A 26,991-nucleotide genomic window follows, 5' to 3' on the forward strand; every position below is an offset into this window, starting at 1 on the left:
ACCCAAGGGCAAGCATGTGTACAGTATATGGTTGCCTCCATATACATGTGGGTGTGCGCGCTTCAACGGCTGCGAGTTTGTGTGTACTCACCTAGTTGAGGTTGCTGGGGTCGAGTCCTAGCTCCTGTGTGTATGTGTGTGTATAATGTGCGTTTGTATGTGTGAGCCTTCGTGTTTACACATTCTTTATGAACACCGGGAGGAGAGTTGTCTCGCGGTTAAAGTGGTTAATATTCTATCCAAGCAACTTTCCAGGATTGCTCAAGATTCCTCTGTCATTTATTAGATTTGTTCCCCTAAAATTTTGGGGTTATTGTTGAGAGGTGCAGCCTGAGGCTCGATGTGTAGGTTCTATAAACACATCGATGTTCCTGAATCATGTTGACCTCGGAAATGACGAGAAACCTTGTAGTATTACCGTCCATAAAAGTATTTTTCCTGGTTTTAGCAGTACCATGGATTTGTACACTATAAATCTGAACATTAACGTATTACAATACATCGAAATTCACAGCGTCTGAAGGTCAGTGAAGTAAATACAGTAAGATAATAATAACATTTAGCTTACAAAATTAGCGGCAACACTTCTCTTGTACCTAAGAATTGTGTACCCCTGAGCAAGTGAGGTTCCTGTTGTATACATTCTATTATTATCAACATGCTCTTACTATTTATTTTTTTTACTGGATGTTATGTATAAGTGACTATAGTTTCACAGTTAAGCAAACAATTTATTAAAAAAAAAATAAGTGAATCAATGTACCGTAGATTAATAAGCAGCAAGTGTGTATAGAATAGCTGGCACCTGTGAGGGGGTTGTGGTGTGGGTCCCAGATGGCCGGAGGAAACTCTAGTGTTTGTGTCAGTCCTCTACTGAACGTGTTGTAGCGAAGATAAGGTGAGCGTTCTATCCTACTGCCGTGGGATATAGCTTTTTATTTTGTGTATTGTGTCTTAAGGTATTTTGTTATATGAAGTGATGTGTTCACAGCTGTTGTGTATATTGTATGCGGGATATGGCTCGTGCAGAGAGTATCAAGACCTTGATCTAATTAATATTTCACTTTGATGATGGACTTATGTACAATTTTTATTACTCGCACATATCAGCGTCAGTTTCTACAAGATTCTAAATAACGTAACCAAAACAACAATAATATTTTGCTTGTAACACTCCCAAGTCTGGTTGTATTAAGGTTTCCCACGATTTTAGACGACTAATAAAAGAATGAATGAAACTCGAAGTTTGTGGTAGACATGTTAATTTTCAATACGGTTTCTCATTAGCATATGTGTCCAGTACAGGACAGGCTAGCATAACAACAAGGATTGGTTAGTCATCCTGGAAGTGAACAGCTGGTATTGGCAAGTGTACCGAGGTGTCGTGTTTGTATACTAAAGCAGAAAGTAGCAGTAAACGACAATGAAACAGGATAGAAGGAAAATATAATAGGAACCAGTCACAAATGGTGTTCTACAGGAGTTAGTGTTGGACCCCATGTAGTTCACACTCAACATAATTGACGTAATTGAGGGAATGAAAACCAACAAGTTTGATGACACAAAGATAAGTAGCATTGTATATAATAGAATCTGCCTAGCTTCGGCTATTAGGCCTACTGTGTTAGGCCTAATGGCCTACTATGACACTAATGGTACACGAATACCGAGAGATTGATAATACAAACACTAAAGCGCAGTAACGAAAACTTTATTATTGACGTTCCCCTTGTATTATACAGTTGGTTAATTGGGGTTAAGGCTACCGGCCACACAAATGGTCAAGGAAGCATGTAAACTATACATTACCAGCCAAGGATACTTTAATTCTGAAAATATGGATTAAACTCTAAGCACATATACTCACGGAAAAAAAAATGCAACTTTCGCTGTAGGTGATCTTGCTTTGCAGTAGAGACAAACAATATAAAGGCCAGAGAGAGGTCAGTGAGATGAAGGCAAACGCTGGAGAATACATTAGGTTTTTTGTAGGTCATGGGGACGTTTTACGCAGTTCTAAGATGAACATCATAAACTGAGTGTATAATGCATCGTAATACACATAATCTGTAAATGATAAAATAGACCAAAAAAGTGTCATAGATGATAAAACATTCAAGATAATAGAAAAAATAAATCAACAAAGAATATACATAGGAAAAAACTTTCTCATTGTATTTTATACAAATAGTGATAGCACTAGGAGCTAGATGGACGGGATAAGATTAATTGAATGATCAGTAAATACAGCTAATATAACAATAACCGAGACATGCGAAGGTTTAAATTATTCCGTATTGACACAAGTCGCCCCAAAAAATCTCGTAGCCTGTGTACGTAAGAGAAAAGTTGAACCACTGCATCAGAAAGATGCGTTAAACTAAGTCACAGACAACTCGCCTCTTCGAGACCAAGTTCTTTTTTTTTTTTTACAGAAGGTAATGCTGAAGACACTAAGATTGTTTGGCTACAGTTTTCAGAAAAAACGAAAAACTGTTCTTAGGTGTAAAATATGAAGCCCTATATTAGAGACCATAGAAGCCATCTTTATTACCAAACTGATAACGCTTGATACCATGAAAATGTAGTATGTAATTATAGAAGATTGAAATTTTAGACAATGTGACGAATTACTTGACTGGGAATCAAGAGTTAAGTGACTTCCTCGAGGCAGTCCAGGATTGTTTTTAATAGCAAATTGTGACAGAACCAGTGAGAATATATAACTTGCTTGACTTGATTCTGGCAAACAACGAGACTTGTAAACAATTTCAAGATCATGGAGGAGCTTGGCATAAACAATCACAAACTTGTTACGTTTAAAATTTCCTGGAAATACGATGATGAAGAAAATAGTTTAAGATTTTCGCACAAAGGGTTACAATTTAACTTGGAGAACACTTGTCTAGTGATGACTTGCGCAATAGAGAACTAGCAACATAACATTTTTTTTAAACTATACGTGTTGCCCAAAGATATATTCCCAAAGAAGAAATTGACCAAATAGAAATTATTCAAAAGTAATGAACATAAGAGTGTTCAACTGTCTCCCAGCATACATAAGGGGGATTACCAATAGACCCCTGGGTGTCTTCAAGAAAACACTGGACAGGCACCTAAAGTCATTACCTGACCAACCGGGCTGTGGTTCGTATGTCAGCTTGCGTGCGGCGAGCAGTAACAGCCTGGTTGATCAGACCCTGAGCCACCACGAGGCCTGGTCTCAAACCGACCCCCGAAACCCTATCCAGGTAAACTCCAGGAGACTTATAACTGTTTTGAGGGTAGAGAAAAGCGCATCAAGACCGGAGGTCATCTTATGAACCAATTCACTCTAAGAATGGTCAAACAAACAGTTAGGCAAAGTTAAACGAGACTATATAATTCAAATTATCAAGTAATAAAAGAAAGATTCCTCCCAAGTATATACACGAAACAAAGATTATACAAAATTTGGGTCTACTTTAAACTGACTGTGAACAACTTACTGACGATGAGAAAGAATCTGATCGATTTTAAAAAATCATTTTATGTCACTCTTTATGCAAGAAGAGACAAAATCCAGTATTGAATTATTACAGTAACCTTCTAGATAACAAATTAATATCACCGTTATCAGAGACAAGATTATCAACTGAGTATACCACTAAAAACACAACAAATCCTTGGTATCAACTAATTGCTTTAAAGGGTTCTTAAGGAATATAAGATGGAACTTAGTGAATTGCTATCTAGTCTCTTCGATATATTACTGCAAATGGGCTTCGTTTCAGATATGCAGATGACTAATGTGGTTCTTTCTACTAAACAGGTGATAAGTCCCTTCCATAGAATTTCTGCCTAATTAGTTTGTCGTCAGTATCCCTCAGGGAGGTTCCTTGACGCTGGTGAGAGGCTCTTGATCTACGGAACTGGATCTGTGCTCCAATTCCCTGAATTAAGCCTGAATACCTTCCATCCCCCCCCCACAGGCGCTGTATAATCCTACTGGTTTAGCGCTTTCTATTATTATAATTGTCAGTAGTAGGCAAATTAAAACAATCGATAATAGCGGATACAATTAGACGATACTTTTATAAATGTAGTTTAATGAATTACTCCCAAGAGGTCAGTCATACCTAACAAATTTGCTGATTTTTTCTGATAGGTTTTTAATGCAGTAGACCATCATTAATCATATGATGCTTGCCTAGACTCCAGTAACGCTTTTGATATTCCCACACAGGAGACTGTTAAAGTGGCAACACATGGTATTGAACTAAAACTCTTCTCAGGCATCGAGGTGAATCGAGGTATGGCTAAATAATAGGCAGCAAAATTTTCTTTTATAAGGATGAAATTATAATGAAAATTAGTCACAAGTGGCATTTTACAAGGATCAGTTTTGGGTCCCAGGTCCAGGTGCTCTGGCGGTAGAAGGTGCTTGCTGCCTGGTGCATGGCTGGTGGGGCAAGAAGACAAAAACACGGCCCTCAGGGCTACACTGGAGGTAACAGCGTACCTTTGTTAGTTGCTCACCCTTCCAGGGCTCAGACTCTGCGTCTCATATCCTGAGTGACGAAATATGACAGGGGTAACAGCATTTATTCCCACTGTGTAACCCGTATTGAATAATCTACCAGCACACTGCTGATGTATCCAATTTTGCTGAATAAAAAAAACGCATCTCGCATAACGATCATTGTATATGCTTTTTTTTGACATTTCTTCCCTTACGAATGATGCATAATACTGTTCGTGGAGCAATTCAGTGTTGCAAAATTATTTGTGAAACTACATGAAAATAATGTTCCTGACATGACTGATCATAACAATAGCGTTCAAGACATGACTACGATAGGTTTTACTACACTAGTCCCAAGGTTTTATGTTAACACGTAGTCTATTCTCGCACTACGAGTCATTCTCGTGCAGATTTTGAACGTTCACTTGGTAACTTGTACCATCACCACTCGCCAGGGAAGGTTCCTTGACGTTGAGAGGCTCTTGATCCGTCAAATTGGACCTGCCATCCCCTTTAATCCAACCCAGGCGCTGTAACCTCCACGGGATTAGCGATAATAATTAATAATAGCAAAAAATAATAACCGCCGCTAGATGTGTCGCTGCTCGATATTTTTTTCCTTTTTGAGGTTAAAATGGCATTTTATGAACTAATGCAGCATAATCTAACCCAGTATTACCACACCTAATATAAAATAAGGAAAATAATGTTTATAGTATTACAGGAAACGTTAAGAAACTGACTCGGGGAACTTCGTGGGAAAATGTACGTATTAATAGGTCAGGTTGTAGCGCTGGAGGTGTGGGAAGCAAACACTTGCTCACAAATACATTCACCCGAACAAACAATGATTTACTGACTTTTCGCCGTAAGTATAGCTTTATCAAGACTTGATAAAACTCTACCTAGAGCCATGCGTCTGTAAATGATACTTAGTGGGCATAGTGTCATTTTTATCACTGAAGTTAGTGTTGTCTTATTATTATATGGGATACAACCAGAATCATTAGTGACATCACTGAGTCTCTTCCAATATGAGATACATAACGAAACTTGACATCACTTGGATCACCTCCACTTTGGAAGATTTATTTTTTTATATTTTGGTAAAAGTTGGATTAGTGCAGTACGCCAATGCTACTGGTGTTGTTGCTACACTCTTGTCAATGCTGCAATATTTACATAGTTACTTAGTCACTACACTCTTGACCTTGGTGAAGCTGTTGCAAAAGCAGAGCTACGTAGCACTGGAAGAGGAGGCAACACCTCACAGGCGAAGGCCAAGAGGCGGGTAGTTGTGAACAGGTGCTGTCAAGAGGCAATAGTACCTCACACAGGTGGGTAGGTGCGGACATCCAACCCACGAGAAGCATCAGTTCCTCTTACAGATGGCAGTGCGGATCAGGAGTCGGGTAGGTGCGGACATCGAACCCACAAGAGGCGCCATTGCTTCTTACACGTGGTGGAAGAATAGGGCAGCGGGAGGTAGCAACACCCAGCCCACGTACCGTTCATCACCTCCGAAGGATATAATTATATAGAACATGGAAACAGCACCCCCAACTCTAACTCCTGCATTGTGCATGTGTTATTCAGCTGCTTCTATTAAATTCTTAGTATAATTATCAACGTGCTGTGATTGCTTTCTTCCCTCTCCACTGTAGGAACTGTTCTCTTATTTGCATCGTTGGATACACAAGACTGTGTATCCAACTACCAACATAAAATATTAAAGAATATATTATTCTGCTTTTTTAATAGTTTACCCAACTGAATGCCTCACTTATCAAACCAATATAAATGAGAATAATGATGTTTATTTCTAGTAAATTCAGTTTACAATTGTTGTAAGAATTAATGACAAGTTATGCAGATTTCAGGGAAAGCCTATGTCTTCGCAAAGTATTTCAAGTAATCTTAAACTAGCTTAAAAGCTAAATAGGCTGAGTCCGACGCGTGGTATATCAAGAGATACCTGTTGCTAGTATTGTCTGTATTCTACTGCCGCTATCCAGGAAGAATCGAAGTAGAGGGTTGCTTTTCGTAACAAGTATCTTGAATACATAGAAGTACAGTATTTTTTTTTTTAAACATCGACCGTCTCCTGTCGAGGTAGGGTGACCCGAAAAAGAAGAAACAAAAGTTTTTCTTCTTTATACGTTTAGTAATTTATACAGGAAAAGGGGTTACTAGCTCCTTGCTCCCGGCATTTTAGTCGACCCTTTACAACACACGTCTTACAAAGGAAGGATTCTTCATTCTCCCATAGAGGAAGTACAGTGATATGTGAGAGTACTTCGTACGTTGAATAACTTTAGTATCTACTGAATACTGGGGTGTATTAGCGGTAGTAGTATAATGATACTGACAACTTGAATGTAAAAGACACGTATGCTCTGATAGACATGCATTAAGGAAATGCTTCGCCACCAGTGAGTTTGTCAGACGTGAACTGAGGAAACCACTCGTGACAAAACTTTTTCTTAATAAATTTCGTTTTTGTGATCAGTACACGTGTGTCTTAACCTAGAGTGGGGGGGTGTGTTATCTGGAACCAGCTTGACTGATCATTCATATAGCTGACTTTCGTTGGGTAATGATAGGTTGTAGGTGATTAGCTACTGTAGATCCCCTTGCACACATACAATAAATGAGAAAGAGATAGACTATATAGCAGTACAGAGTGACATTTTGGCACAGTATATTTCTGAAAGAATACTCAGTTTTCGAAGCTTAGAAATATGGGTGTCTACCAAATCCTGTGAAATTATGAATCCCCTTAAATGGTGAATGAAAAAAAGGCAGGTTTTCCTCCCTAAGGTGGGTACCTCTAACGGTTGTCAAATTTTTTCAGGGTTTTCTTGCGATAACTTGAATGCCTCATCTGATATTATTCAAACCTTTAATACTAATACAGCTTACTTAGAGAAAGTTTCGTATGGTTACAACAGATAACCCGCACTTCGGTTATTCTTGGACCACTAACAAACCACACAGTACGTTTTTATTGTTATTATAGTGAGTAGGCGCCATTTTGCAGATTTTAGCACATCGATATAATAATTTCCGTGCGATGACTTGAGAATGCTTCTTCTTATAGGCTTCACACTTTCAGTGGTGGTAAATCTTAGAAAACGATCGGGTTCTTAATGTTCTTCGTGAGAACCAAGTTGCCAATATTATAACTTAGGATACTTGAGAATGGCACTACTGAACAGCTTCAAATTTACTACTGATTCTTCTAAATCTAAGGAAGATTCTTTTGAAGTTTTTAATGTTTTCGTTTCCAATTAACCATTTTTTTGTGAAGAATTTTTTTATAGTTTATTGTGCAATAAATTGAGAATACCCTGCCTGATCGGCTTGAAACTTTCAACTCTGGTGTATATTAAAGTTTGAACTGATCTTCAGCTGTCTAGTTATTAATTTGCAAAGTTTATTGAAAATTTTCGGATATTTTGTATCAGAGGCTGGGGCTATGTGTTGCCTTCCTCTCGGATCACACAGCAGCCAAAACATCTAGTTGTATTTGCTTTGTTAAAAAGGAAACCTTAAGAAATTCATATTCACTTGTTTTTGGTACACAATGTCAAAAAGCCGACAAGTGGAAATAAAGACACTAGTAGTAGAGAATCCTTTTAATACAGTGGAACATGCACGAATCGAGAAATAGCCATCAAGAAGTAGCTCATACATAAAAGGCACATAAGTAACGTCAGGTAACTTTATTAATGAAACATTTCACCGATCAGGAGCTTGATCAAACTTATGCTTGGCCCTCCAAGAGCTTTGATGAGTGGGGCGCTTGTGCATCACTTTGGTATTTTTTATTGTCGATATGTTTCGCCTATACATCAGGCTTCTTCACTCGAATACAGGCGATGCACTACTAGAGACAGTAGAAGTGGAAAGGTTTTTTATCAATCCAATGGTTGGCTAAGCCCCTGGTGGGCAAAACATTAATTTAATAAAGTTACCTACACTTTCATCTTAGCTCAAGAGAGCCGAGAAGCGACCTAACGTTGCACGTTTCCTTTATACTATTGTCTGTATTATATACCGTGTTTAATGTCGAAAACCTAATGTTCTTGTGCCTAATGTGACCTGATATAAGAAACTCAGGCTGGCAGGGTATCAGTTAAATACCTCATACAATAGACGACAATGTAAAGAAATACACTATATTTGCGCACAAATTCACTCCAACACATGGGTTAATTGTGCGGTATATTTCATGGAACATGTGGAGGTTCTCGCCGACCTTCTACATCTTGCAAATAAGTCGTTACTTGGGAACGACTTGTGTACAGTGTACATGCACTGTGATTTCTATTTCTGAGATTAGACAGCCTTGATTTGCAAAGGTAACAGGTAACCTTAATCACCGTCTTAGTCGAAGGCCTTTAAATCTAATAAACCAACCAAGGAATATCGGTGCATAACTAACAAGATTTCAAGAAGAGAAATTGAGACTGGAAAGCCATTTTCACCGGCTTCGCATGAGCTACTACTAATCTCAAGTGACTTCACAACTCCAGTCTTCACTCAACAAGAACGAGTGATGGAGGCAGTCAGTATATAGCAGAGAAGCTCGAGATAGGTGCCATATATCCCCCCCATCTCCACAGTGAGAAGCCTATACAAGTGGCTAGCACGACCTCACCCTACTCGTTCCGACCCATAAGTTAGTGGTCACTCTGCAGTGGCCTACCGTAGGGCTAATGGCTATCACAACTGAATCTGTGTAATCAAGACCATCTATAGAGGCGCAGTGGTTGCTTTTTCTAACACCCTGCCTTTGGACTAACAACAGTACTGGACGGATCATACGACAGAACGCAAGTATCAGGTAATTTAACCTTGAAAACTGCAGTATGCTGTTTTTTTTATTCTCTAGGAAAAAATCTCATGACATGGGTCAGTCATAGTAACCAATTTGGGGTACCGGCAGTATGACGGGGACGCAAGAAAATGATAGTTGATAGACCAATGGCGGGCCACAGAAGCAAATACCACTCAGGGGTCGAGTGAGAAAATCCAATAACTGTCCTTACATATCTAGCACACGCAAGGGTCAGAGAAATGAGTAGCGCTTACTAGGGAATACTTTACTATCAACACATTAGCAGTTGAATTCCCAGCTCCACCAACACAACGAAACAAAAATATTAAAGAAACTTAAGTGCAAAACACGTCTCGGCTATCTAAAAGCATGGCACACGTCGAGTGAAGCCTCGGCAGACCTGACCTTAATAGAGCTAGTGAAGATACAAGAAGTCAGAAAGATTCCTGAATATCGAGTCGTACGTCACAAACCTACAAGTCAGACAACGTAGAAAATTACTGCTCCAAAACATTGAAAGCTTAGCGCCTCCCTGAGAAAGTTATATATATATATATATATATATATATATATATATATATATATATATATATATATATATATATATATACATATTTTACACAGGGTTGGGCATGGGAACGCAGGATCGAGTCCTTGGCCATGCCGCAGTTCTGTTAATGATTCAAAATCACTTGTTTCGTGATTTCATTTATATATAGGCTGCTTGTGAAAGCTGGTAAACCAGACAGGATGAGGTTGAAATTAGTCTCTGAGGCTCCATGACCACGAATATCCTTGCATCAGGATAACACGTTCAGTACTGTTGGGCGCTGGTGTTTAAGGATGGTGGTCCAATGGAGAGAGTGATGCGTACTTTGTTCAATTCGCATAGGGCTAGGGAAGGGAACGCAGGGTCGAGTCCTGGCGAAACCGCCGTTCTGTTAATGATATATTATATATATATATATATATATATATATGCAATAAGATCACAGTAAACAGGAGATTTCAGAATATGCAAAACAACCACTGTGAAAGAATATAGAAATTCCAAGCGCTTTCGTGACTATTCACAATCAAGGAACAATGAAAGTAATGCATCAAAGGAAAGCATATAAAGGGTCTAGCCCACACCTCACTATCACATCCCACAACAAAGCAACACCTGACGACGCGCGATTCCAAGAAAGGGAACACTGCAGCAGGCCTGCTGGCCCAACTAGACAGGTCCTTCACACAACCCACCAAAAAACTATTCTACCCAAGAATTAAGAATTTTAAAATTTATTATTTGTCCAATGTATTATTAAATTCTTCTCAAATTCTGTTAATTATAAATGGATCTAATTTATATAAACCAAAGGAAATATTCATATTATTGTCAAAACTGCTTTTTATGAAACAAGATTCAATTATATTCCTGTCGACCATGGACTTGCTTGATACAACTTTCTCAACTTTTTGAAAATCAATTGTCCAGTTCTAATGCTATATTTATGTTGTTTTAATCTTAGTTCGAGAGTTTTACCAGTTTGACCGTAATAAACTTTATCGCAAATTTTACAAGGAATCTTATAGACACATCTGTCAGCATTTTGGGGAGAATTCTTTATCAAAAGTTTTTTACTGTATCAAAGTTTTTAAATACAACTTTAATATTAAAAGTCTTAAGAAGAGAAGGCATATCAATCAAGTTTTCATGGTAAGGGAGGACCAACATATTTTTAGTTGAATAAGGCTGGTTGTTCCTTTTTGGATTGTAAAAAGTATTTCTAGCAATTTTAAAAGATTTATCAATTACGTTTCTTGGGTATTTCAAATCATTACCTATTTCATAAATTTTGGATATTTCCTCATCTATGAACTCTGGACTACAAATACGTAAAGCTCTCAAAAACATTGATGAGAAAACAGAGTTTAACTCTATCTTGATGTGAAGAATAATAACAGGAACAGTTATTTGTAGGTTTTCTGTAAATTTAAAATTTGAATTCATTATTACTCTTAATAATTAAAACATCTAGAAAAGGCAATGAGTTATTTTCTTCAAACTCAACAGTAAAGTTTATAGAATGGGCTAAGCTATTTAATTTGTCAAGGAAATGGTGTATATCTACATTCTTGGGCATAAGACACAAAATATCATCAACATATCTGAACCATTTAGCTCTATTAGGGAGGATTGTGTTAAGCAGCCTTGTTTCAAAAAATTCCATATATAGGTTACTAAGAACATGTGAAAGAGGATTTCCCATTGCCATACCAAACTTCTGAGTGTAAAACTTATCATTAAATACAAATTTTGCATCAATGCAAAGTTTAATAAGTTTAATGATAGTAGGAACTGGCAATGGTAAATCATAGTTAACGAGTTCTTCAGATAAGAAACTTAATAAATCATCAACAGGAACTTTCGTAAACAAGGAAGTAACATCTAAATTAACCATGTTAAAATCATTTAAGTCAGTCAAGGAGCTTAATTTATCAACTAAATCTATGTTGTTTTTAACATTTAAGTTAGAAATTTTGCCAACAATAGGGCTCAAAATGTCAACAAGCCATTCGGATAATTTATATGAAACTCCATAGGATTATTAGCTTCATAGGATCAGTTTCATATAAATTGTCCAAGTGGCTTGTTGACATTTTGAGCCCTATTGTTGGCAAAATATCTAACTTTAATGTTAAAAACAACATAGATTTAGTTGATAAATTAAGCTCCTTGACTGACTTAAATGACGGATGTGTCGATAATATTCCTTGTAAAATTTGCGATAAAGTTTATTACGGTCAAACTGATAAAAAATTCGAACTAAGATTAAAACAGCATAAATATAGCATTAGAACTGGACAAGATTCCAATGCTCTATTTATTCATGTGAGAGATTTTAACCATCCAATTGATTTTCAAAAAGTTGAGAAAGCTATGTCAAGCCAGTCCATGGTCAACAGGAATATAATTGAATCTTGTTTCATGAAAAGCAGTTTTGACAATAATATGAATATTTCCTTTGGTTTATATAAATTAGATCCATTTATAATTAACAGAATTTGGGAAGAATTTAATAATACATTGGACAAATAATAAATTTTAAAATTCTTAATTCTTGGGTAGAATAGTTTGTTTGTGGGTTGTGTGAAGGACCTGTCTAGTTGGGCCAGCAGGCCTGCTGCAGTGTTCCCTTTCTTAGGAATCGCGCGTCAGGTGTTGCTTTGTTGTGGGATGTGATAGTGAGGTGTGGGCTAGACCCTTTATATGCCTTCCTTTGATGCATTACTTTCATTGTTCCTTGATAATGTGAATAGTCACGAAAGCGCTTGGAATTTCTATATTCTTTCACAGTGGTTGTTTTGCATATATATTATATATATATATATATATATATATATATATATATATATATATATATATATATATATATATATATATATATATATGTGTGTGTGTGTGTAATGTATGTGTATATAATGGCCAGAAACACAATCCCATGTGTGTGTGCGTGTGGAGAGAAAGCTTCAAAACTGTTCCCGCTGATAAATATATACCATGAACAAAGGTCATCAGAGCCATGTTATACTGGAAGACCAGAAAGGTGTTTTAAGTATTAGTGAACATATCGTGCTAGGCGCACACTGGGACCATGGCTGGTCGACCCTGGTACACCATCAGCCTGGTACACCATCAGCCTGGTACACCATCAGCCTGGTACACCAGCCACTATGACAACCAAACTTAATACAGTTCATAGAGAGGTAGTCTTCATGTATATATTTAGTCAGGAAAAGACGTCCTGAAACGAGTCTTTAGTCAAACGGTGTATATACTGTGTGGCTTGTCTAGTAAAGGCCGATTTGAAACGTTAACCATTCGTCATTGTTAGTCAGTTACACTTCATGGTCATTAAGTCTGATACACTAATTCATTAATTTCTCTTTACATTCTTTTATCTCGTTCTTAGTTTAGATCACTTTTCCTTGTTTTCATTCTTCTGTACACACCTCATAGAGTTGTAATTCTCTCAGTTTATATCTACTGAGAGTTTCCTTTTATCCATATTTTATGGATTAAAGTATAATGTCTGGTAGGGAAGAGGTTACGTGCAGCCTTTATGACCATAGCGTAGTCGATAGGCTTTAAACTTCATTAACCAATCAATCTTGCTTTGTGTAATGAGAATTTTTAAATACCATTACATGCCATTCTAGCTTATTATTCGGTCTTTTTTCCGGAAAAATCTTGAACGATACTTTAATATTCGTCTACTGTCTGATCCACTGTCAGGTCACAGTGTTGGTGTTGGGTTACCACATTCCAAAGGTGAGTCTCAGACCTAGTTTTCTTTCTATACTTGCCTTTACTAGTAATCTAAAGGACACTGGTAACTCGATCTGACCTTGACTATCTCTTCACCTGTTTTGTTACTACTTTTCTCTCTGGCCTACCACTCATACACATTATCTTTTGCGAATAATGGTAGAATTACCGACAAAATGTTAGGTAAAAAGGACACAGGTGCAACTAATGTGACATTTTATTGTGGCAACGTTTCGCTCTCGTTGCCACAGTAAAATGTCACATTAGTTGCACCTTTGCCCCCTTTACTTAACATATTCTGATTTGAAAGAAACTAAGCTAGTTTTATCAGATCTTGTCTTCATCCTTCATTATCAGCCTCGGGAATATCTAGAACACCGATAGTTTTTTTTTTCTTTACTTTTCAGAAATATCTAGTGTGATTTCCAAATATTTTTTTTTCAAAGCCATTCGTTAATCACAATATTTTTTTTTAATTGCTAACAAGAACTATAAAAAGCAATATTCTTATGTTTCTGAGAAGTTTTTTCCATTTTATCATTTTCAGTTTTGCAATAATAGACGGTATAGGAATACCGTCAAGTTGCAGTTGGTAAAGACGTGCAAGATGCAATTAAAAACTGGATTAAGGTAACGTTTTGCCTGCGCAGAGCCATTCATCAAGACGTCATCAAGACGTGATAAAGCCTACTGCGTTGCATTAATAAAGTTTCTAATTGGTGCCTGAGCGTCTCTACCAACAACAATTTCCACTTTTATTTATCCTACTTTGCTAGAAACTCTCTCGAAAAACAGATATTTTTTATGCCCTGGTTCCCTCATTATCTCTGCCCAAACATGTTTTCGCTTGTGTCAACAACTGCTGCTGTGTCGTTCTCCTACGAAAGTGACACCGTGTGCGTCAAGGAGACACTCAGAGGGACGTACTACACAATATACAGTGTATATATGTCGTGCCGAATAGGTAATACTTGCGATTTTAGTTTAAATGGCAACACTTTTCTTGCCAAATAAGGCAAACAAAGATTTATGTATCCAATAATTTCGCAGAATTCATTCTGAACCTAACGGAAAAAATATATTTCATTGTCTTTGTTTATTATTAAATTATTGTAAATTTATCTAAAGTATATTTAGTTGGATTAAACTAAATTAAATTACACTTATTATAATAAGGTTAGGTAACTTTTCTAAGGTTCTTTTGGTACAAAATTATTAATTTTTATAATAACATAAATGAAAAATATATCTTTAAACGTATTAATGTAGTTAAACGTATAAACGAGTTCTTGCTAATTGACCCGTTTTACCTATTCGGCATGACATATATATATATATATATATATATATATATATATATATATATATATATATATATATATATATATATATATATAAATATATATATATATATATATATATATATATATATATATATATATGTATATATATATATGTGTGTGTGTGTGTGTGTGTGTGTGTTGATCTTAAACGACGTTGAGGACGATCGTAGCGGATAACGGATCATAAGAACAAGGAAAAGAATTCAAAAGAGAAAGCAACAAATTAAGGCCAACAGAAAGACATAAAACACCAGGCAGGGAAATTTTAAGAAAATACAGTAAAGGCAGAATGATAGCAAAATGCCGTAGTTCACCATAACTTATTATTCAATCGTCTAGCGAGTGTTTAGGGAATAATCCCTTAAGAGTAGCTTTTGTTCACCTTGCAGTTAAGAAAATTGCATTTCCCATGATAGAAAGTTGCCTCCAGGTCCCCAACCGAGAGTCAATGGAAAGTAATCTTGTGCTGGGGGCCAGTGTGGGGAAGGTGGACCGTGGAGTGTGTAATGATATACTGGGGTTGTAGGTGCTAATCATCAGTGTGGAGAAGGTGCAGAGTTGTGTATTAGAACCGGTGGAGTTGTGTGGGGAGGACTGGGAGGGAGTGCATATTGGGCTGGTAGGGAGTGCATATTAGGCTGGTAGGGAGTGCATATTGGGCTGGGAGTGCATATTAGGCTGGGAGGGAGTGCATATTGGGCTGGGAGAGAGTGCATATTGGGCTGGGTGGGACTGCATATTAGGCTGGGTGGGAGTGCATATTGGACTGGGTGGGAGTGCATATTGGACTGGGTGGGAGTGCATATTGGACTGGGTGGGAGTGCATATTGGACTGGGTGGGAGTGCATATTGGGCTGGGAGGGTGTGGGGAAGGGAGTGGAGGAGAAGGATGTGAGTAGAGCAACTTAGAACTGGTTTGTTACCAAAGTCAGCTCTAGGAATACAAAAAATTTCCTGTTTAGGGGGAGAAGTTACTTTCATGATCCAAACTTTCCTACTTCAGTGACAGTCATGATAAAAACTCGATTATGTTGATGATTTATCCAACACTACAACTTCACCCACTCTAAATTTTCTTTAATCCCTATTTTGAAAATTAAGATCCTGGTTATTATTAGACTTACCTACAGAGTGTTCAGTATTTACTGTAACACTGCATACTATTCTTACTGCTCTCCTCTTTTTTTCCTCTGGCTATTGATGGTATCTTTCAGCGTTTTCTCTTATTCTGTGTTCTGCTGAACATTGCACATTGTCACTGTTTCACAGAAAATAAGTGATTCGCGTATCGTCATCCCAGATATTACTATATGCAGTATTTTGTGTGTTTAAGACGTGGGATTCCTGGCAATAAATGGGTAAATACAGGAGTCAATGTCTCTTCATGGGAGAGTACATTGATTCTGATTAAGAGTTATTGTCCCAAGAAATTGCAGCCACTTTTCCCTTCCTTGAATCCTGCATCATTACTTTCTGTTCCCCAGGCGCTGTGTGACCTCCCATCAGGTTTTGCTCTCCCGTATAAATATGTTATTGATAGTATGCAGTACCGACATTTTAATGAAAAAGACACGTTTAACACCTGGGTATCTTTAGTGCCGAAAGGTTTCGCCTGCACAGCAGGCTAGTTCAACTGAATACAAAGTTGGAGACGGTAGAAAAGGTAGTTTTGAAGTGATCAGTCTGTCAAGCTTGATAGGTGTCTGTCCACCTTCTATCAAGGGGGACGGAACTAGCTCTTCTGTTTCTCCCAAGAACACAAGAAAGAATGAACACTGCAGTAGACCTACTGGCCCATGCTAGGCAGGTCCACCTCATACCCACCCACACCTATTCGTATACTTGTCAAGCTTATATTTAAAAATATCCAAGGTTCTCGCTTCAACGGCACTACATATAAGCTTGTTAAGTCATCTACAACTCGTTTGCTAAACCAATACTTTCTTATATCAGTTTTAAATCTAAAATTGCCCAACTTGAATCCATTGCTGCTAGTCCTGCCTTCACTGCACATTTTTTGTATGGTATTTATTTTCTCTTCATTCCTTTCTTTCATTTATACACTTCTGTTATATCAACCTCTAATTTTATGTCTCCCCATAGGTCTCCAGCTTATCTTCCTATTAAAGATTTCTGATATAAGAAACCAATTTCGTTATCCTTCTCTGCAGTATGATAAATTAGACACATGTGCAACACTGGGATATGAAAGTTAAGATACATGTGCAACATCTGGTTATCTTTATTGTAGACGTTTCGCCATCCAGTGGCTTTATCAATACAGATTCTTGGACATAATTAGAATACAGAAGAACTATATACAAAAGATGAGGTAATCAGTCCCTCAGCCTTGGAGGTGGTGTTCACAGCACCATGGTTGTAGAGATTACCTCATCTTTTTTTGTATATAGTTCTTCTGTTTTCTAATTATATCCAAGAATCTGTATTGATAAAGCCACTGGATGGCGAAACGTCTACAATAAAGATGTTGCACAAGTGTCTTAACTTTCATCTTGTCGGTATTGTATACCTGTCTTGCACAACTGGGATATCTTTAATAAGGAAACGTTTCGCCATATAGTGGCTTCATCAGTCCATACAAAGGAGAATCGTGAAGAACAGGATGAGTTTGAGGTAATCAGTCCTCCAGCCTTGAGTCGATGTAATCAGTCCATCAGTCTTGAAAAGAATACAGCATATGTGCGAAGAAGTGGCTTATATACTGTAGGCAGGAGAGGTGCAGCAGTCGTAGGTGGTATCACATTTGGCGAATGTGGAAGTTGGTCATGCCCAAGGGTTTGGCTAGTGAAGAATTTCCTGTGTTAAGATCCCAAGACGTTGCTGTGTCAGACAGGAATGTAGATGAATGATTCAGAGAACCGACAGGTTGATGAATTTAACACATGTTCAACACATGCGCAACACTTCGCACATATGCTGTATTCTTTTCAAAACTGATGGACTGATTACATCGAGTCAAGGCTGAGGGACTGATTACCTCAAACTCCTCCTGTTCTTCACCATTCTCCTTTGTATGGACTGATGAAGCCATTGTGTGGCGAAACGTTTCCTCATTAAAGATATCCCAGTGTTGCACATGTGTCTAATTTATCAACCTGTCGGTTCTCTGAACCATTCATCTACATTCTGCAATATGCAGACCAGAACTGAAGTATAACCTGAAGACTTTCATTATTTATGTTTTTTGATATGAAACCAAGAATTCTATTATATTTATTGCGACCATGTGCTGTGTTGACATTAAATTATTGCTCACTAGAATTCGTAAATCTTTTTCCACTTTCAATTTGACAGATATCAACATTATTTAGTTTATAGGTGCTTAAGTTTTTTTTTCTTTTCCTAAGAATAGAACCTTATATTTGTCTACATTAAACTGTATCTGCCATTTCTCCGACCACTACATCAGTTTATATAGATATTCTTGTATCACTCTAGTATCCTAATCAGATTTTATTTGATGGCCTACTTTAGTGTCATCAGCAAACTTGCTAATGCTGCTATGTATATCCCCTTCTGTGTCATTTACGTATGTTGTAAACAAAAATGGGCCTAATACTGAGTCTTGTGGAACACCACTGGTAACGGATCCCCATTCCAATTTTTTCTCCATTTATTGGCCAACCCTGCCTCGATTCAGGAGATAATTTCTCCACTTTGCCGAGTACCGCTGCTTTGTTCAACAGCCTCATGTGTGGAACTCTTTCAGAGGCCTTACTGAAATCCATTTATCTTGGTCTACGTCCTCAGATACCTTAGTGATAAAGTTTAGTAAATTTGTAAAACAGGAACACCTTTATAAAACCGTGCTGAGATTCATTGATCTTTATTTTTTTCAAGTGACTTTGAATTTAATCTGTAATTACTGACTATCTCATCTTTCTTACGACTGAAGTTAGACTGATTGATTTATAATATGAAGCAACGATCTATCTCCCGATTTGCAAATAGGTATCACACTTTCCATTTTCCACTTATCTGGCATGATACCCGTTCATAGTGGTTCGTTGAAGAGACATCTGATGACTTACTAACTTCTTCCTAACATTCCTTTATAATCCTTGAAAACAATTCATCAGGGTTTGGTGACTTGTTTCGTTTTAATCAGTCTGTCTAAGGACCTTGTTAGTAATGACTTCGGTCCTTCATAACTTATTGTCATCCTCGCCTGTATATATATATATTTTTTTTCTGGGGATTCATTTTTGTTCTTTTGTGTAAAAAGAGAAAGGAAATGAGCGTTAAAGTTGGTACACATTCAGTGTTAAATTTGCTTGTATTCGACTGCAGAAGCCTGTTGTACATGTGAAACACCCAAGTGTTGCATATATGTTATTCATCAGCTACCGGCTATATATATGATATGAGGAACAACGACTGCCGTAAAGTAGGTTCCCTACAGAAGACAAATGCCTCACAGTGACACTAGATATTACCTGACAATGGTTATCCCGGTGGACCCTGCAGACCAGTAGCAAACAGGATGCATGGTCCTCTTTCCACAAGAATCACGTCACTAAGATTCATTTTTTTTCCTCACAAACAGTGGAAAGGTGTGGTGCGCTTACGAATAGCATATATCCTTTTCCGTTTCAATATGACCTTTATGATCACTGAGTGTGTCTGTAGGAACCTCGCTGGTCTTGTAGGTAGAGCGAATTATTTAGTAATTTATATAATGGGTAAAATATTTTTTTGTTACTTTAATGTGAATTACATATTTTTATAAATGACGGATGGGGAAGTTAGGAGTTGTACGTTATTATATTCACGGGGAAGCGCTAAACCCTTAGGGCTCAACTTGTATGTTTTGTGTGGCTGTGAAAGTTTGCTCCTGTGTGTTGTAAATCTTTGTAAAATTTCTACTTCTTGACCGGTTTGGGATCTACCATAGTATATCCGATCAGGGACCTACCGTAGTATATCCGATCAGGGACCTACCGTAGTATATCCTATCAGGGACCTACCGTAGTATATCCGATCAGGGACCTACCGTAGTATATCCGATCAGGGACCTACCGTAGTATATCCGATCAGGGATCTACCGTAGTATATCCGATCAGGGACCTACCGTAGTATATCCGATCAGGGACCTACCGTAGTATATCCGATCAGGGACCTACCGTAGTATATCCGATCAGGGACCTACCGTAGTATATCCGATCAGGGACCTACCGTAGTATATCCGATCAGGGACCTACCGTAGTATATCCGATCAGGGACCTACCGTAGTATATCCGATCAGGGACCTACCGTAGTATATCCGATCAGGGACCTACCGTAGTATATCCGATCAGGGATCTACCGTAGTATATCCGATCAGGGACCTACCGTAGTATATCCGATCAGGGACCTACCGTAGTATATCCGATCAGGGACCTACCGTAGTATATCCGATCAGGGACCTACCGTAGTATATCCGATCAGGGACCTACCGTAGTATATCCGATCAGGGACCTACCGTAGTATATCCGATCAGGGATCTACCGTAGTATATCCGATCAGGGATCTACCGTAGTATATCCGATCAGGGACCTACCGTAGTATATCCGATCAGGGACCTACCGTAGTATATCCGATCAGGGACCTACCGTAGTATATCCGATCAGGGACCTACCGTAGTATATCCGATCAGGGACCTACCGTAGTATATCCGATCAGGGACCTACCGTAGTATATCCGATCAGGGACCTACCGTAGTATATCCGATCAGGGACCTACCGTAGTATATCCGATCAGGGACCTACCGTAGTATATCCGATCAGGGACCTACCGTAGTATATCCGATCAGGGACCTACCGTAGTATATCCGATCAGGGACCTACCGTAGTATATCCGATCAGGGACCTACCGTAGTATATCCGATCAGGGACCTACCGTAGTATATCCGATCAGGGACCTACCGTAGTATATCCGATCAGGGACCTACCGTAGTATATCCGATCAGGGATCTACCGTAGTATATCCGATCAGGGACCTACCGTAGTATATCAGATCAAGGATCTACCGTAGTATATCCGATCAGGGATCTACCGTAGTATATCCGATCAGGGATCTACCGTAGTATATCCGATCAGGGATCTACCGTAGTATATCCGATCAGGGACCTACCGTAGTATATCCGATCAGGGACCTACCGTATATCCGATCAGGGACCTACCGTAGTATATCCGATCAGGGACCTACCGTAGTATATCCGATCAGGGACCTACCGTAGTATATCCGATCAGGGACTTACCGTAGTATATCCGATCAGGGACCTACCGTAGTATATCCGATCAGGGACCTACCGTAGTATATCCGATCAGGGATCTACAGTAGTATATCTGATCAGGGATCTACCGTAGTATATCCGATCAGGGATCTACCGTAGTATATCAGATCAAGGATCTACCATAGTATATCTGATCAGGGATCTACCGTAGTATATCTGATCAGGGACCTACCGTAGTATATCCGATCAGGGATCTACCGTAGTATATCCGATCAGGGATCTACCGTAGTATATCTGATCAGGGATTTACCGTAGTATATCTGATCAGGGATCTACCGTAGTATATCCAGTCAATGATTTACTATGGCATATCCAGCCAGGGAGGAAACATGTGGATAAATGGAAAAACAGAAGCTCAGGAAAGTGTTACTCTGAGCTAGGACAAAACAATAGACAAAAAAATAGGAGAATTCCACTAAGTCTTATTTATATTCTAAACTAGCCTATCTTAATCCACCTTAATCTAACTTAACTAAACCAAACTTAACTTAAACCAACCGAGGAGTTTTGCTCCCCTCTGAACTTTTTCAGTAGTGTTTTAGTCCAGAAGGGTTTTGTTCTAGGGAGGAATTTTGTCCAGGAGGGCTTTGTTCTACAGAGTTTTGTCCAGGAGCGTTTTATTCTAGGGAGGAGTTTTCGTTTTTTTTTTTCTTAATGTACCACAGTCACACACATCTGGGCCATTCACGAGTCTCCACAACGACACTCGGTAACACAGCTAATTCAATACCTCACGTGTCCGAGCCTTCCAAAGTCGAAGCCATTTAATTTGAATTCATCGTCACGAGCTCCGTCGTGCCCAGACATCTTCAGTACCTCATCCACATATCGAGGGTATATACACCGAGTGATAAGTATTTCTGTGTATATATCATGTTTTAGTTATTAAAATATCCTTGACTGGTGGTGTACAGCACCGTAAATGACCCTCATGCAGTCCGAAGCCTTTGAACACCAAAAATAGCCTAAATCTTCCGTCAGAACCCATTTGTGCATTTTGTATACATATGTATAATCTGTATATATGAATACGTCAAATGTGTATATATTTGTACATATACGTATACGTACAAATATATACTCGTGTATATACACATGTGTATTATGTATAAAAGTACGCAATAATAACACCCTCGTCAGTTCTATTTCCCGCGTGTTATGTTGACCTTCCCGAGATTGTAATTCATAACTATTAGTAATTAGTAGCTCCAGCTTTGCTAGAACGAAGTCGTTAAACCTGCTGTTGTTACTGAACCTGAAGTGGAATGCTTGACGATATTCTTAATGCTTCACAGAAGTCCCCAGCTTAGGCAGATACATCCCATTCCTTCATGTATGAAACTCTTTCTGTGTGATGACTTTGACAGCTAACTTTTGTTCCCATCACATAGAATAAGGAGAGAGTGTGCTGCTGGTGTTCCTATACGGTAATTTTCGTGTGGAATAGGGTAACAACTTACTCTAAGTCTCTTCACAATATACCCGCAGTGATAGTGTAGAACAACGTTTGTAATTCCCTTTGTAATTCATACTCTCAATACACATGTTTTATCTATTACATGGAGACCAGGACTGCACTACACTATCCAAATGAAAACACACCAACAATATATAGAGCTACTGCACAACCCTGGGACTTTTGTACTAAATTTATATAACATTAATATTATACAATACCGACACTTAGGCATCTTCATAGACGAGAAGATGCCTAGGTGCTGCACATGTTTTATTCACAACTTATGTATGCAGGGGTCTTGCCTCTTGAGTTTCGTCGACCCGTAATACTGGTTTCTGTTGTTTTGATGTCTGTTATACTCTTAAAACTGTGTATAGGGTTTACAGCTACCGCCTCCACAATCCCTTCATCTCGCTTCTCTATTCCCGTAAGACTAAAAAAAAATCCTATATTCCCCAACCTTCAAGCATAAATTAAACGATTATACTAGACTCAAGCCCTACTGCGAATAACCCGAGTACCGCCGCCCTGGTTTCAATCCTCGACTAACCAGAACTCTAAAGCCTCCCCTCTTATCCGGCATGACCATGTTCTATATTATTTAGTCTACAGGTGCCGGGGTTACCTTCCTTCCTCAGGACCAAGACCTTGACCTGGACCTGGACCTGGACCTGGACCTGGACCAGACACCCGTTCACACTAAATCCCGCCTGTTCCCCTTCCGACCATACCATCAATCATGCTATGTACCATGATATATCCTACCGGGGGCATGCCATGATGTATCCTACCGGAGACATACTATGATATATCCTACCGGGGACATGCCATGATATAATCTCTCAGGTACAAGAAGGCTATGGTTTACCGAAATCCTCAAGGTCAATTACACACAATGTATGACAACATTTTGAAGCAAATTCGTAATTTTTTGAAAAATTATTTTTAAGTGTGTTTCCAATATACTGACCAAAGACTATAGTCTAAAAAATAAAATGATTGGGACTTGAGACTGACCAGAAAGCTACTAACTTGCTAAGCTTGTACTGTTTTGGTAAGACGCACATAACTTAAAAAATAATAATTAAACCGAGTTAGAGTTACCAAACATCCCTAAAAACGCCAAATATCGCCTTTTAATTTTTTTTTAATTACTGTTAGCATATTCAACTTTTAGTGATTACGTACAACGATATAAAAATAAAGTGCTGTGTAAATTTTCTTTCAATGGATAGAATAATGATACCCATAATCCTTCTGGGAATTCATTGAAACTTGAAACTGTAAAGGACATTTGACACAAAATAAGCTTAGTGGGATATTCTTCCCTCATTCGTTATTGCATGTTAGCGCAGTGATATCAACCCACCGATAATGAAAAACTCGGGTCCCTGAAAGATAACCAAATTGCTACATCAACCGATATCAACGAAAATGCACACAAGTGGCTGTCTCAGTCCGGTATATAGATGAATGGTGGAAGATGAGAAGTTTGAAGTAATCAATCCCTCAGCCTTAAGTCAATGTGTTCAGGTTCTTCAATCTTGAGAAAGGTGCCATTTACATCAAACTCGTATTGTAAGTTACACGTTGCTACTTTTGATGTGGATTTAGAAAGTTGTGACCAGGAAAAGGTGAATACAAAACAGACAGCGAATATCCAGCGGAAAACCTCCAGGTGAAATGACTGTCATTACAACGCCAACAATATACGTCTTCCACGCTCTACTGACCCCTGGAGGATCCTTACAACCCGTCACCCTTCAAGGACAACTTAGTCACGATAACTTTATCATTTCTATATACACAGAATTCGGCATACACTCGTGTGTCTGCTGTCATTCACTCATGTGTCTGCTGTCATACACTCGTGTGTCTGATGTCATACACTCGTGTGTCTGCTGAGTGTCATACACTCGTGTGTCTGCTGAGTGTCATACACTCGTGTGTCTGCTGAGTGTCATACACTCATGTGTCTGCTGAGTGTCATACGCTCGTGTGTCTGCTGAGTGTCATACGCTCGTGTGTCTGCTGAGTGTCATACACTCGTGTGTCTGCTGAGTGTCATACACTCGTGTGTCTGTTGAGTGTCATACACTCGTGTATCTACTGAGTGTCATACTCGTGTGTCTACTGAGTGTCATACTCGTGTGTCTGCTGAGTGTCATACACTCGTGTGTCTGCTGAGTGTCATACACGTGTGTCTGCTGAGTGTCATACACTCTTGTGTCTGCTGAGTGTCATGCACTCGTGTCTCTGCTGTCATACACTCGTGTGTTTACTTCACACATGGAACCCCACCTCCTATACGTGGAGTCAACCTCGCACATTTGTCTCTTATCCATACCTGGAGCCCCACACACTCCTCCAGGTCATCCATCTCATTCTCATCCAGCATACCTCTTCCACCTTTGTCTAGCATGCCTCTACAAACTCTATACCTAGCTGATGACAATCAGAATGAGACGGGTCTGAGAGCTAGAGTTCATTCCTTAGCGCTTCTTTTTGATTATAATATTAATAATAATATTAATAATAGAGTTCATTCCTTCGCAAGAGTCAGTAAGGGAATTACTGATAGATCCCCATACACACACACACACACACACACACACACACACACACACACACACACACACACACACACACACACACACACACACACACACACACACACACACACACACACTCTTCCTTACGCCACTTTTCCCTCATTCTGTAAATTCTTCGTTTCCTCCTCACTATGAACATCTTGTGGTTGCATGCTTCATCAAGGACACCAGACAATGAGAAATATCTTCATGCATAGTTACCGGAGTTAAGTCCTCGTACGTGTCCGTGAGAACGTCACCCACCTCTTGTAATAATATCTCTTGTGATATAAATGGGTTGGAAACCCGAAAAGTTGAAGAATGAGACACTTGTGCAACACTTGGGCTTCTTCAGTTCATTACAGAGAAGAACGGTGTAGGATGAGGAGTTTGAAGTAATCAGTCCTTAAGCCTAGAGTCGACGTGTTTAGTTCTCAAGTTTAATGAACAGACTGAACATATCGACTCAAGGTTGAAGGACTGATTACCTCAAATTCCTCCTCATCTTCCACCCATCCACTTCAAGGTTCGACGTGTTGTGCATTCAGAGACTCTCTTCTGCATATCACTGCTGTAATGCATAATTATTTCTTAATCATACCACCCCGTCTAGCATCAATCATTCTTCTCTATTCTGATGTTCGGTCTGAACAACTGAATCTCTCGACCATGTCTGCATGGTTTTAGGCATTGAGATGTTGGATGATTAGATATCTGCATTAACGAGCAGGTGTACAGGTGTACCTAATAGCTTGATTATTGAGTGTATATAATAAAATTATATATAATATATATATATATATATATATATATATATATATATATATATATATATATATATATTCTTGCCGAATAGGTAAAACTTGCTATTTCAGCTTGTGTAGCAACGCTCTTCTTGCCGAATAAGGCAAGCGAAAATTTATATATGCAGTAATTTCGCAAAAATCTTTCTGAACCTAACGAAAATAATATATTTCATTGTGTTTGTTTATTAAATTATTGTAAACTTTTCTAAAATATATTTACTTGAATTAGGCTAAATTAAATTGCGCTTGTTATAACAAGGTTAAGCAAGTTTTCTAAGGTTCTTTTGGTACAAAATTATTAATATTACATTAACATAAATGAAAAAAATATATCCTTAAACGTATGAGAAAATTTTAGAAAAGCCTTAATTTTAAATGAGTTCTTGCTAAATGACCAGTTTTACATTTTATATATATATATATATATATATATATATATATATATATATATATATATATATATATATATATATATAATATATGCAATAAAAATAATAATTATAATTGTTAAATAGGGACATCCGTAGTGTGCCATCACAAAGGAGTATATATTCATGAGGTAAAAAAAACCCGTCAACCTGGGCTGCGAGACCTCAGTAGAGATTGAGGATCTAGGACTAGGTCATCAAGCCTGGATGGGGGTCAAAGGCAAGACCAAGAGATTATTTTATTATTATTATTATTATTATTATTATTATTATTATTGCTGTATAGTCCTTGTGGCTTAGCGCTTCTTTTTTTTTTGATTATAATAATAATAATATTATTATTATTATTATTATTATTTTTATTATTATTAATGTATAACACTAAACCCACATTGACCATTCAGCGT

The 26,991-nt window shown here is 38.2% G+C and overlaps 1 non-coding gene across 1 annotated transcript in view; it reads left to right on the forward strand.

The window, feature by feature from the left end:
* The first annotated feature begins 797 nt into the window (after window positions 1-797).
* Window positions 798-26,991, forward strand: part of LOC128696868 (aminopeptidase N) — a 60,326-nt gene continuing 34,132 nt past the window's right edge. Inside the window, exon 1 of the transcript XR_011393432.1 lies at window positions 798-898. This is a non-coding gene — a transcript (aminopeptidase N). The remainder of the gene's footprint in view (window positions 899-26,991) is intronic.

This window comes from Cherax quadricarinatus, chromosome 52 (assembly GCF_038502225.1).
Source record: "Cherax quadricarinatus isolate ZL_2023a chromosome 52, ASM3850222v1, whole genome shotgun sequence".
NCBI classification, from domain to species: Eukaryota; Metazoa; Arthropoda; class Malacostraca; order Decapoda; family Parastacidae; genus Cherax; species Cherax quadricarinatus.